General features: G+C 46.3%; 1 protein-coding gene across 1 annotated transcript in view; it reads left to right on the top strand.

Annotated features, from left to right (window-relative positions):
- Positions 1-12,751, top strand: part of LOC128689824 (beta-1,3-galactosyltransferase 1) — a 957,133-nt gene that overhangs the window by 158,419 nt on the left and 785,963 nt on the right. The gene's annotated exons all lie outside the window — the stretch shown is intronic.

Below are 12,751 nucleotides of genomic sequence, written 5' to 3'. Positions count from 1 at the left end.
ACGTGCTCGCCTCACAACACTCCCCATGCAGCGGTCGACGGTTATTTCCCTCCCAGTAAGATCACACGTGCTCGCCTCACGGCACTCCCCACGCAGCAGTCGACGGTTATTTCCCTCCCAGTAAGATCACACGTGCTCGCCTCACAACACTCCCCAGGCAGCGGTCGACGGTTATTTCCCTCCCAGTAAGATTACACGTGCTCGCCTCACAACACTCCCCACGCAGCGGTCGACGGTTATTTCCCTCCCAGTATGATTACACGTGCTCGCCTCACAACACTCCCCACGCAGCGGTCGACGGTTATTTCCCTCCCAGCAAGATCACACGTGCTCGCCTCACAACACTCCCCACGCAGCGGTCGACGGTTATTTCCCTCCCAGCAAGATCACACGTGCTCGCCTCACGACACTCCCCATGCAGCGGTCGACAGTTATTTCCCTCCCAGCAAGATCACACATGCTCACCTCACAACACTCCCCACGCAGCGGTCGACGGTTATTTCCCTCCCAGTAAGATTACACGTGCTCGCCTCACAACACTCCCCACGCAGCGGTCGACGGTTATTTCCCTCCCAGTAAGATCACACGTGGTCGCCTCACGGCACTCCCCACGCAGCGGTCGACGGTTATTTCCCTCCCAGTAAGATCACACGTGCTCGCCTCACGACACTCCCCACGCAGCGGTCGACGGTTATTTCCCTCCCAGTAAGATCACACGTGCTCGCCTCACGACACTCCCCACGCAGCGGTCGACGGTTATTTCCCTCCCAGTAAGATCACACGTGCTCGCCTCACGACACTCCCCACGCAGCGGTCGATGGTTATTTCCCTCGCAGTAAGATCACACGTGCTCGCCTCACAACACTCCCCACGCAGCGGTCGATGGTTATTTCCCTCCCAGTAAGATCACACGTGCTCGCCTCACAACACTCCCCACGCAGCGGTCGACGGTTATTTCCCTCCCAGTAAGATCACACGTGCTCGCCTCACAACACTCCCCACGCAGCGGTCGATGGTTATTTCCCTCCCAGTAAGATCACACATGCTCGCCTCACGGCACTCCCCACGCAGCGGTCGACGGTTATTTCCCTCCCAGTAAGATCACACGTGCTCGCCTCACGGCACTCCCCACGCAGCGGTCGACGGTTATTTCCCTCCCAGTAAGATCACACGTGCTCGCCTCACAACACTCCCCATGCAGCGGTCGATGGTTATTTCCCTCCCAGTAAGATCACACGTGCTCGCCTCACAACACTCCCCACGCAGCGCTCGATGGTCAGTTCCCTCCCAGTAAGATCACACGTGCTCGCCTCACAACACTCCCCACGCAGCGGTCGACGGCTATTTCCCTCCCAGTAAGATCACACGTGCTCGCGTCACAACACTCCCCATGCAGCGGTCGATGGTTATTTCCCTCCCAGTAAGATCACACGTGCTCGCCTCACAACACTCTCCACGCAGCAGTCGATGGTTATTTCCCTCCCAGTAAGATCACACGTGCTCGCCTCACGACACTCCCCATGCAGCGGTCGACGGTTATTTCCCTCCCAGTAAGATCACACGTGCTCGCCTCACAACACTCCCCACGCAGCGGTCGACGGTTATTTCCCTCCCAGTAAGATCACACGTGCCCGCCTCACAACACTCCCCATGCAGCGGTCGACGGTTATTTCCCTCCCAGTAAGATCACACGTGCCCGCCTCACAACACTCCCCATGCAGCGGTCGACGGTTATTTCCCTCCCAGTAAGATCACACGTGCTCGCCTCACAACACTCCCCACGCAGCCGTCGATGGTTATTTCCCTCCCAGTAAGATCAAAAATAGTTATAATCATAACTTTAATTTTTAAAAGAGTGGACAGGTAAGCCAACAGAAGACCTCGGTTAGATGACCAAAAGCTCCAGCTGTGGGTCATCATAAGGCCCGTGTCAGGAAACATTTCCGCCCAGTAATGTAACTTTCACCATTTTAACTCCACTAATATCACTCCACAAGTAATTCACTCGCGCTCAGTTCTATCTCTGCAATAATTCTGTTAGGTCCATTTATAAAAAAAAGCCTGTACATGCAAGAAACAAATTTATGACGACGTTTGGGTCCGGCATGGACCAGCCACCCACCTCTTGTACACCTACTACTTGTACACCCACTACTTGTACACCCACTGCTTGTATGCCCACTACTTGCACACCCACTGCTTGTACACACACTACTTGCACACCCACTACTTGTACACCCACTACTTGCACACCCACTACTTGTACACCCACTACTTGTACACCCACTACTTGCACACTCACTACTTGCACACCCACTACTTGCACACCCACTACTTGTACACCCACTACTTGTACACCCACTACTTGTACACCCACTACTTGTACACCCACTACTTGTACACCCACTACTTGTACACCCACTACTTGTACACCCACTACTTGTACACCCACTACTTGTACACCCACTACTTGTACACTCACTACTTGTACACCCACTACTTGCACATCCACTGCTTGTATACCCACTGCATGTACACCCACTGCTTGTACACCCACTGCTTGTACACCCACTGCTTGTACACCCAATACTTGTACACCCACTGCTTGTACACCCACTGCTTGTACACCCACTGCATGTACACCCACTGCTTGTATACCCACTGCTTGTACACCCACTACTTGTACACCCAATGCTTGTACACCCACTGCTTGTGCACCCACTGCTTGTACACCCACTGCTTGTACACCCACTGCTTGTGCACCCACTGCTTGTGCACCCACTGCTTGTGCACCCACTACTTGTACACCCACTACTTGTACACCCACTGCTTGTACACCCACTGCATGTACACCCACTGCTTGTACACCCACTGCTTGTACACCCACTGATTGTACACCCACTACTTGTACACCCACTGCTTGTACACCCACTGCTTGTACACCCACTGCTTGTACACCCACTACTTGTACACCCACTACTTGTATACCCACTGCTTGTACACCCACTGCTTGTACACCCACTGCTTGTACACCCACTACTTGTACACCCACTACTTGTACACCCACTACTTATACACCCACTACTTGTACACCCACTACTTGTACACCCACTGCTTGTACACCCACTGCTTGTACACCCACTGCTTGTACACCCACTGCTTGTACATCCACACTGCTTGTACATCCACACTGCTTGTACATCCACACTGCATGTACACCCATACTGCTTGTACACCCACTACTTGTACACCCACTGCTTGTACACCCACTGCTTGTATACCCACTGCTTGTACACCCACAGCTTGTACACCCACTGCTTGTACACCCACTGCTTGTACATCCACACTGCTTGTACATCCACACTGCTTGTACATCCACACTGCTTGTACATCCACGCTGCTTGTACACCCAATGCTTGTTGTACATCCACACTGCTTGTACACCCACTGCTTGTACACCCACTGCTTGTACATCCACTGCTTGTACACCCACTGCTTGTACACCCACTGCTTGTACATCCACACTGCTTTTACATCCACACTGCTTGTACGCCTACACTGCTTGTACACCCACTATTTGTACACACACTTGTTGTACCCCCACTGCTTGTACACCCACTGGTTGTACACCCACTGCTTGTACATTCACACTGCTTGTACATCCACAATTCTTGTACACCCACACTGCTTGTACACCCACTACTCGTACACCCACTGCTTGTACACCCACTGCTTGTACACCCACTGCTTGTACACCCACTGCTTGTACACCCACTACTTGTACACCCACTACTTGTACACCCACGGCTTGTACACCCACTGCTTGTACACCCACTGTTTATACATCCACACTGCTTGTACATTCACACTGCTTGTACACCCACACTGCTTGCACACCCACTGCTTGCACACCCACTGCTTGTACATCCACACTGCTTGTACATCCACACTGCTTGTACACCCACACTGCTTGTACACTCACTGCTTGTAAGCTCACACTGCTTGTACACCCACTGCTTGTACACCCACATTGCTTGTACACCCACTGCTTGTACACTCACACTGCTTGTACACCCACATTGCTTGTACACCCACTGCTTGTACAACCACAATGCTTGTACATCTATACTGCTTGTACACCCTCACTGCTTGTACACCCACACCCACGTTAGCAATCACTGTTTGTACAACCACACCCACGTTAGCAATCACTGCTTGTACACCCACACCCACGTTAGCAATCACTGCTTGTACAGCCACACCCACGTTAGCAATCACTGCTTGTACAGCCACACCCACGTTAGCAATCACTGTTTGCTATACCTACGCCCATGCTAGTAATCACTGCTTGTACACCCACACCCACGTTAGCAATTACTGTTTGCTGCACCAACTCTAGCAATCACTGTTTGCTACACCCACACCCATGCTAGCAATCACTGCTTGCTACATCCACGCCCATGCTACCAATTACTGCTTGCTGCACCCACGCCCATGATAGCAATCACTGCTAGCAACGCCCACGCCAGCAATTACTGTTTGCTGCACCCACACCCATGATAGCAATTACTGCTTGCTACACCCACGCCCACGCTAGCAATTACTGCTTGCTACACCCACGCCCACGCTAGCAATTACTGCTTGCTACACCCACGCCCACACTAGCAATTACTGTTTGATGCACCCACACCCATGATAGCAATTACTGCTTGCTACACCCACGCCCACGCTAGCAATTACTGCTTGCTACACCCACGCCCACGCCAGCAATTACTGCTTGCTACACCCACGCCCACGCTAGCAATTACTGCTTGCTACACCCGCACTAGCAATCATTGCTTGCTGCACCCAAACCCACGCCCACGCTAGCGATCTCTTTACTGCCCCCACGCTTGCAATCACTGCTTGCTACACCCACGCCCATGCTCGCAATCACTGCTTGTTGCACCCAGGCCCATGCTTACAATCACTGCTTGCTACACCCACGCTCACGCTAGCAATCACTGCTTGCTACGCTCACATTAGCAATCACTTTCTGCACTCACACCCACGCTAGCAATCACTGCTTGTTGCACCCACACCCACGCCCATGCTAGCAATCACTGCTTGCTTCACCCAAACCCACGCCAGCGATCGTTTGTTGCTACATCCACACCCTTGTCAACACTCAATTCTTGTCGCACACACGCCTATCCCGGCAATCTCTTCCTGTTGCTTGCACACCCACGCCATTTTTCGCTTCTTGAAGTACCGACGCCAACGGTCTCGACGTAACCCTAGGACCGACACTACTGTGTACCTTCACACAAGCATACCTGGCTAGGTGTAACTGTATTTCTATATCCCGTCCGTATCTGTAACCTGTATGAACGCATAACACACTAAGTGTAACTGTACTGCTGTGTTCTTGTTATCTAGTGTGTACCCTACGTACCATAAATATTTGTACGAACGCGTACTGAGTTAGTAAATACGTGTAGCAGCAAGTAGGCATGATAGCATACACAACCATGTATAGCGAACAGTCAACAGTGTTGTGGAGACGTGCCTTCACGTACCTGCAGATGCTAGACCGTGATTGTCCAAGTGTCACTACAGACAGTAACCAGTCATTGTTTATCATAATGTTCAATTGTTCAGCATTGATCAAATGTTTTGTTTCATCTACAGTCTATGCTAAAAGTAATTTTTTTTTTTTTACAAATCCCAAGCTTTTAATCTGGTGGAGATAGGGTAATCTGAATTGCATTAATCAATCGTAATTACCTGAATTAACGGTTCTAACCCCGCCCGTAGTATGGTTTGTTTCTAATCGTGTCATTACTATTTCGTGAGTCGAGTTACCTGAATTATCTTGTTGCAACATATATTGCAAAAATAAAGGCTAATTCATTTGAATTTTTTTTCAACAATAGCCAAACACGGGAACTAATAATTCACAACACTTATCAAACTAGATGTATTTTAGACGTTGTGCGAACTGAGATATGTATCTACACTGCGTAACCCCAAGCTCTTGTACGTAAATGCACGCGAAGAGATTATTAGAGAGTGCAGCATAAGTTTGTGATGCAGTTCAATATCAGCGCTGAAGATCTGAAGTGAACCAGAGTTGATATACACAAAATTATCACAGGACAGAGAACCTTCACGCCACACATAACTGCGAGAAAAACACCTCAGTTACTGGGAACGCTTGAAGTTCCTCAACCTGTACTCCCTAGAGCGCAGGCGGGAGAGATACATGATTATATACACTTGGAAAATCCTACAGAGATTAGTACCAAACTTGCACACGAAAATTACTCCCTATGAAAGAAAGAAACTCGACAGACGATGTAACATTCCCCCAATGAAAAGCAGGGGTGCCACTTGCATGATCAGAGTAAGTGTCAGGGGCCCAAAACTGTTCAACTGCCTCCCAGCATACATAAGAAGGATTACCAATAGACCCCTGACTGTCTTCAAAAAGGCACTGGACAGGCACCTAAAGTCAGTACCTGACCAGAGCCGGGCTATGGTTCGTACGTTCGGTTGCGTGCGGCCAACAATAACAATCTGGTTGATCAGGTTGATCACCCACAAAACCCTCTCCAGGTATCCAGGACACTAAAATCACAATTTCCCCAATAAAAATGGCAAATAACATAATTCACAAACAGTGAAGCTAAACTGAGGAGTCAGTCTGGTGTTACTTCAGAGATAACAGTATCCTGGAAGACAACAACACAGTATACTGAAGCTGCTCCGAATTACAGTGGACCCCCGCATAACGATCACCTCCGAATGCGACCAATTATGTAAGTGTATTTATGTAAGTGCGTTTGTACGTGTATGTTTAGGGGTCTGAAATGGACTAATCTACTTCACAATATTCCTTATGGGAACAAATTCGGTCAGTACTGGCACCTGAACATACTTCTGGAGTGAAAAAATATCGTTAACCGGGGGTCCACTTTACCGAGTTATTAATGTTGTCGGGTGAAAGTAATTTGCATGAGGCACTTAGAAATTATCCCGTGAAAAATCAGAATTTCAATATATATGTATATTTTTTTATTTTTGTAAGACAAGGCAAACTTGGACCAACACAGACCAAAATTAATCCAAACTTTCTCTATGTGAAATTTCCCATTTTCAGGACTTAAGTAATTAAATAACTTATATTAAAGTAATTAATTAAAGCAATTAATAAGTTTTATATAAGTATTTAAAGTAATTAAATAAAATTTATTAAATACATTAAGTAATTTATCCTTGGATAGCCCAACAAACTCGAAGTCTGGAATTTATATCTGAAGAAAACACATCAGCACTAAGTTTCAAGCCTACCAGAAAGATCATTCTTCAGTTATTGTACAGAATCCTACATAAACTACCAATAAACCCATGGCTGCCCCCATGACGGAGCTGGACAGATACCTGAAGTCAGTACCCTATCAGCCGGGCTGTGGTACGTACACTGGACTACGTGCAGCCAGCAGTAACAGCCTGGTTGATCCGGCCCTGATCCACCGGGAGGCCTGGTCGTGGACCGGGTCAAGAGGGCCTTGATCCCCGGAATATCCTCCAGGTAGACTCCAGGTAGTCATTAAAAATTAATGAATACTGCGCTAAAACAGTAGGGGTCATATAGCGCGTGTGGGATGGAAGGCATTCTGATCCAGTACAAGAACTGGGAGGATGAGTACAATTCCTTGGATCAAGACTCCCTCAATAGGGAAATAATTCATTATATAAACTGTGACCAACACTCTCCACTAACAACAAGAATCATCTACGATGATACACCAGCGTTGAAATTATGAAGGGAGTTACAGGAAGGCTTTCTCCAGTTATTACTTAGTTACAGGAAGGCTTTCTCCAGTTATTACTTAGTTACAGGAAGGCTTTCTCCAGTTATTACTTAGTTACAGGAAGGCTTTCTCCAGTTATTACTTAGTTACAGGAAGGCTTTCTCCAGTTATTACTTAGTTACAGGAAGGCTTTCTCCAGTTATTACTTAGTTACAGGAAGGCTTTCTCCAGTTATTACTTAGTTACAGGAAGGCTTTCTCCAGTTATTACTTAGTTACAGGAAGGCTTTCTCCAGTTATTAGTTACAGGAAGGCTTTCTCCAGTTATTACTTAGTTACAGGAAGGCTTTCTCCAGTTATTACTTAGTTACAGGAAGGTTTTTTCCAGTTATTACTTAGTTACAGGAAGTTTTTTTCCAGTTATTACTTAGTTACAGGAAGTTTTTTTCCAGTTATTACTTAGTTACAGGAAGGCTTTCTCCAGTTATTACTTAGTTACAGGAAGGCTTTCTCCAGTTATTACTTAGTTACAGGAAGGCTTTCTCCAGTTATTACTTAGTTACAGGAAGGCTTTCTCCAGTTATTACTTAGTTACAGGAAGGCTTTCTCCAGTTATTACTTAGTTACAGGAAGGCTTTCTCCAGTTATTACTTAGTTACAGGAAGGCTTTCTCCAGTTATTACTTAGTTACAGGAAGGCTTTCTCCAGTTATTACTTAGTTACAGGAAGGCTTTCTCCAGTTATTACTTAGTTACAGGAAGGCTTTCTCCAGTTATTACTTAGTTACAGGAAGGTTTTTTTCCAGTTATTACTTAGTTACAGGAAGGCTTTCTCCAGTTATTACTTAGTTACAGGAAGGTTTTTTCCAGTTATTACTTAGTTACAGGAAGTTTTTTTCCAGTTATTACTTAGTTACAGGAAGTTTTTTTTCCAGTTATTACTTAGTTACAGGAAGGTTTTTTCCAGTTATTACTTAGTTACAGGAAGGTTTTTTCCAGTTATTACTTAGTTACAGGAAGGTTTTTTCCAGTTATTACTTAGTTACAGGAAGGTTTTTTCCAGTTATAACTCAGACACAAAATCTGGGAAAGATCTTTGTATTATTGTCCACAACAAACAAACAAACACACAAACACAACAAACACACAAACACAACAAACACACAAACACAACAAACACACAAACACACACTCGTGCAAGTAGTGTTCGCCCTGGATACCAAACCTGTAGCCCAAGATTAGTACAAAAACACCTTCAGTAAACGCACTAGCGTTTAGGGTTTGAAGCCGATCAGAAGAGGCATTCTCTAGTTGCTAAACTGGCAAAGGGAAATTTACACAGCTCAAAATGAACGACAATCTTTCTTTAAATAAAGCTCACCAGCAGTGAAAGTTTAAAGCTGATCGGGAAAGGCATTTTCCTGTAAATGATCTGACTACAATGATTCAATTTTTTTTTTAGCAGTTTAGGTAATATTTCAAATTTGCGCCAGAGCCTGACCAGTGAAGGATCATCCTGCTCGTAGAACCCACCCTCAATAATACGTATTATGAAATCGATCAAAAGAAACATCCTTTACTTACTGAATGTAAACAATTATCATTAATGTTTCACATTAAATTGGCAAACTGGGACTCATGTCACTGTATAACAGCGTGAACCAAACTTTCAGGACACCACTACTACCAGCCACAAACACTTAACATTTGTTTAACATCTCTCTCTCTTCTTCCTTCACACACCTCTCATCTAAGAGAACACAAACACTATCACCCACTTTTCACATTCAACTCATATTCTAATCTACATAATTCTTGAGTTTCAACACTTATATTCCCTCGTCTGGATACATCTCAGTTACTCCTCCCTAATGAATTTCTCTCACCCTTTTACCATAGTTTCACATGGTGATAAGACATCCAGTCTCTTTTCATTAATAACATTAGCAATTAATTTTTTTTCACCTATACTACACAAACGCACATTCACACATCCCAGCTTTCTACTTACAGTAATTCAAACAAGAGAAAATGTTACCAACCCCCTTACTCGTGATATTTTACCGCCATTCATGACACGCATCGCTTATGGAGGAAACATTCTTCTCCGTTTTCTATGAAGCTGGAAGGACAAGGACAAAAACTCTTGATATATTAAAATTTAATACAGAAGAACGAGTATACACATTCATGTACACGCACAGTTGCATGTACATTATGCGCTGCACGTGCATTATGTGATGAGTGTAAGTAGCAGTAGTAGCAGCAGCAAGAAGTACCTGTCATCTTACCTGTTTAAGAGAGAGAGAAAAACACCAGAGTGCAAAACAGTTAAATAACAGGTTTCAGTTTCATAATAATCTGGTAGGAGGGTAATACCTCCCTGGGTGACATGACTGTAATACCTCCCTGGGCGACATGACTGTAATACCTCCCTGGGTGACATGACTGTAATACCTCCCTGGGTGACATGACTGTAATACCTCCCTGGGTGACATGACTGTAATACCTCCCTGGGTGACATGACTGTAATACCTCCCTGGGTGACATGACTGTAATACCTCCCTGGGTGACATGACTGTAATACCTCCCTGGGCGACATGACTGTAATACCTCCCTGGGTGACATGACTGTAATACCTCCCTGGGCGACATGACTGTAATACCTCCCTGGGTGACATGACTGTAATACCTCCCTGGGTGACATGACTGTAATACCTCCCTGGGTGACATGACTGTAATACCTCCCTGGGTGACATGACTGTAATACCTCCCTGGGTGACATGACTGTAATACCTCCCTGGGTGACATGACTGTAATACCTCCCTGGGTGACATGACTGTAATACCTCCCTGGGCGACATGACTGTAATACCTCCCTGGGTGACATGACTGTAATACCTCCCTGGGTGACATGACTGTAATACCTCCCTGGGTGACATGACTGTAATACCTCCCTGGGTGACATGACTGTAATACCTCCCTGGGTGACATGACTGTAATACCTCCCTGGGTGACATGACTGTAATACCTCCCTGGGTGACATGACTGTAATACCTCCCTGGGCGACATGACTGTAATACCTCCCTGGGCGACTGACTGTAATACCTCCCTGGGTGACATGACTGTAATACCTCCCTGGGTGACATGACTGTAATACCTCCCTGGGTGACATGACTGTAATACCTCCCTGGGTGACATGACTGTAATACCTCCCTGGGTGACATGACTGTAATACCTCCCTGGGCGACATGACTGTAATACCTCCCTGGGTGACATGCCCTGGGTGACATGACTGCAATACCTCCCTGGGTGACATGACTGTAATACCTCCCTGGGCGACATGACTGTAATACCTCCCTGGGTGACATGACTGTAATACCTCCATGGGAGAAATGACTAATACCTCCCTGTTCAACAGCCTCCCATCAAGCATTAGGGGAAATGACTGTAATACCTCCCTGGGTGAAATGACTGTAATACCTCCCTGGGCGACATGACTGTAATACCTCCCTGGGCGACATGACTGTAATACCTCCCTGGGTGACATGACTGTAATACCTCCTTGGGCGACATGACTGTAATACCTCCCTGGGCGACATGACTGTAATACCTCCCTGGGTGACATGACTGTAATACCTCCCTGGGCGACATGACTGTAATATCTCCCCTGGGTGAAATGACTGTATTACCTACCTGGGCGACATGACTGTAATACCTCCCTGGGTGACATGACTGTAATACCTCCCTGGGTGACATGACTGTAATACCTCCCTGGGTGACATGACTGTAATACCTCCCTGGGTGACATGACTGTAATACCTCCCTGGGTGACATAACTGTAATACCTCCCTGGGTGACATGACTGTAATACCTCCCTGGGTGACATGACTGTAATACCTCCCTGGGTGACATGACTGTAATACCTCCCTGGGTGACATGACTGTAATACCTACCTGGGTGACATGATTGTAATACCTCCCTGAGAGACATGACTGTAATACATCCCTGGGTGACATGACTGCAATACCTCCCTGGGTGACATGACTGTAATACCTCCTTGGGCGACATGACTGTAATACCTCCCTGGGCGACATGACTGTAATACCTCCCTGGGTGACATGACTGTAATACCTCCCTGGGCGACATGACTGTAATATCTCCCCTGGGTGAAATGACTGTATTACCTCCCTGGGCGACATGACTGTAATACCTCCCTGGGTGACATGACTGTAATACCTCCCTGGGTGACATGACTGTAATACCTCCCTGGGTGACATGATTGTAATACCTCCCTGAGAGACATGACTGTAATACATCCCTGGGTGACATGACTGTAATATAAGACCCAAAGACTCGCATGTTGTGAAGATATTCCATAATTAATCACAACATTCAGCTGGCCATTCGTTCTCAATGTGTATTTGGTTATATACATACACGAGAATGTACATAAGATCAAACACAAGACCCCACACAATTACACAAGACCTGGAACAGCTATACTATATCCCAAGTAACCACACAAAACCCAACACAATCAAGACCCCACACAATAACAAAAGACCCCTCACGATCGCTCAAGATGCCACATAACTACAGACGACCCCAACACAACCACGCAATCATACAAGGCAAACAAAATCATACAAACCCCATACAACCATAAAAAGATCCCATACAACCATAGAAGTATCCTAATAACCACATAAGACCCCACACGCATTCAAAACCTCACAAAACCACACAAGAGCCTACACAATCACATTAGGCCTGCATAATCACACAATTACATAAGACCTCACACAACCACAAGACCCCACAAAGACCCACACGAAAAACCTACTCAACACCACATACAGGATCAGTGTAAAACACACTCCACACCACTTAGAGGTGCACGCTGTGTAATTGCAAAAAAAAACAGTGAAATACCCAAAGCCACGTTAAACTGAGTTG

This window comes from Cherax quadricarinatus, chromosome 22 (assembly GCF_038502225.1).
Source record: "Cherax quadricarinatus isolate ZL_2023a chromosome 22, ASM3850222v1, whole genome shotgun sequence".
Classification (NCBI taxonomy): domain Eukaryota; kingdom Metazoa; phylum Arthropoda; class Malacostraca; order Decapoda; family Parastacidae; genus Cherax; species Cherax quadricarinatus.
This window is presented reverse-complemented; position numbering and strand designations above follow the sequence as displayed.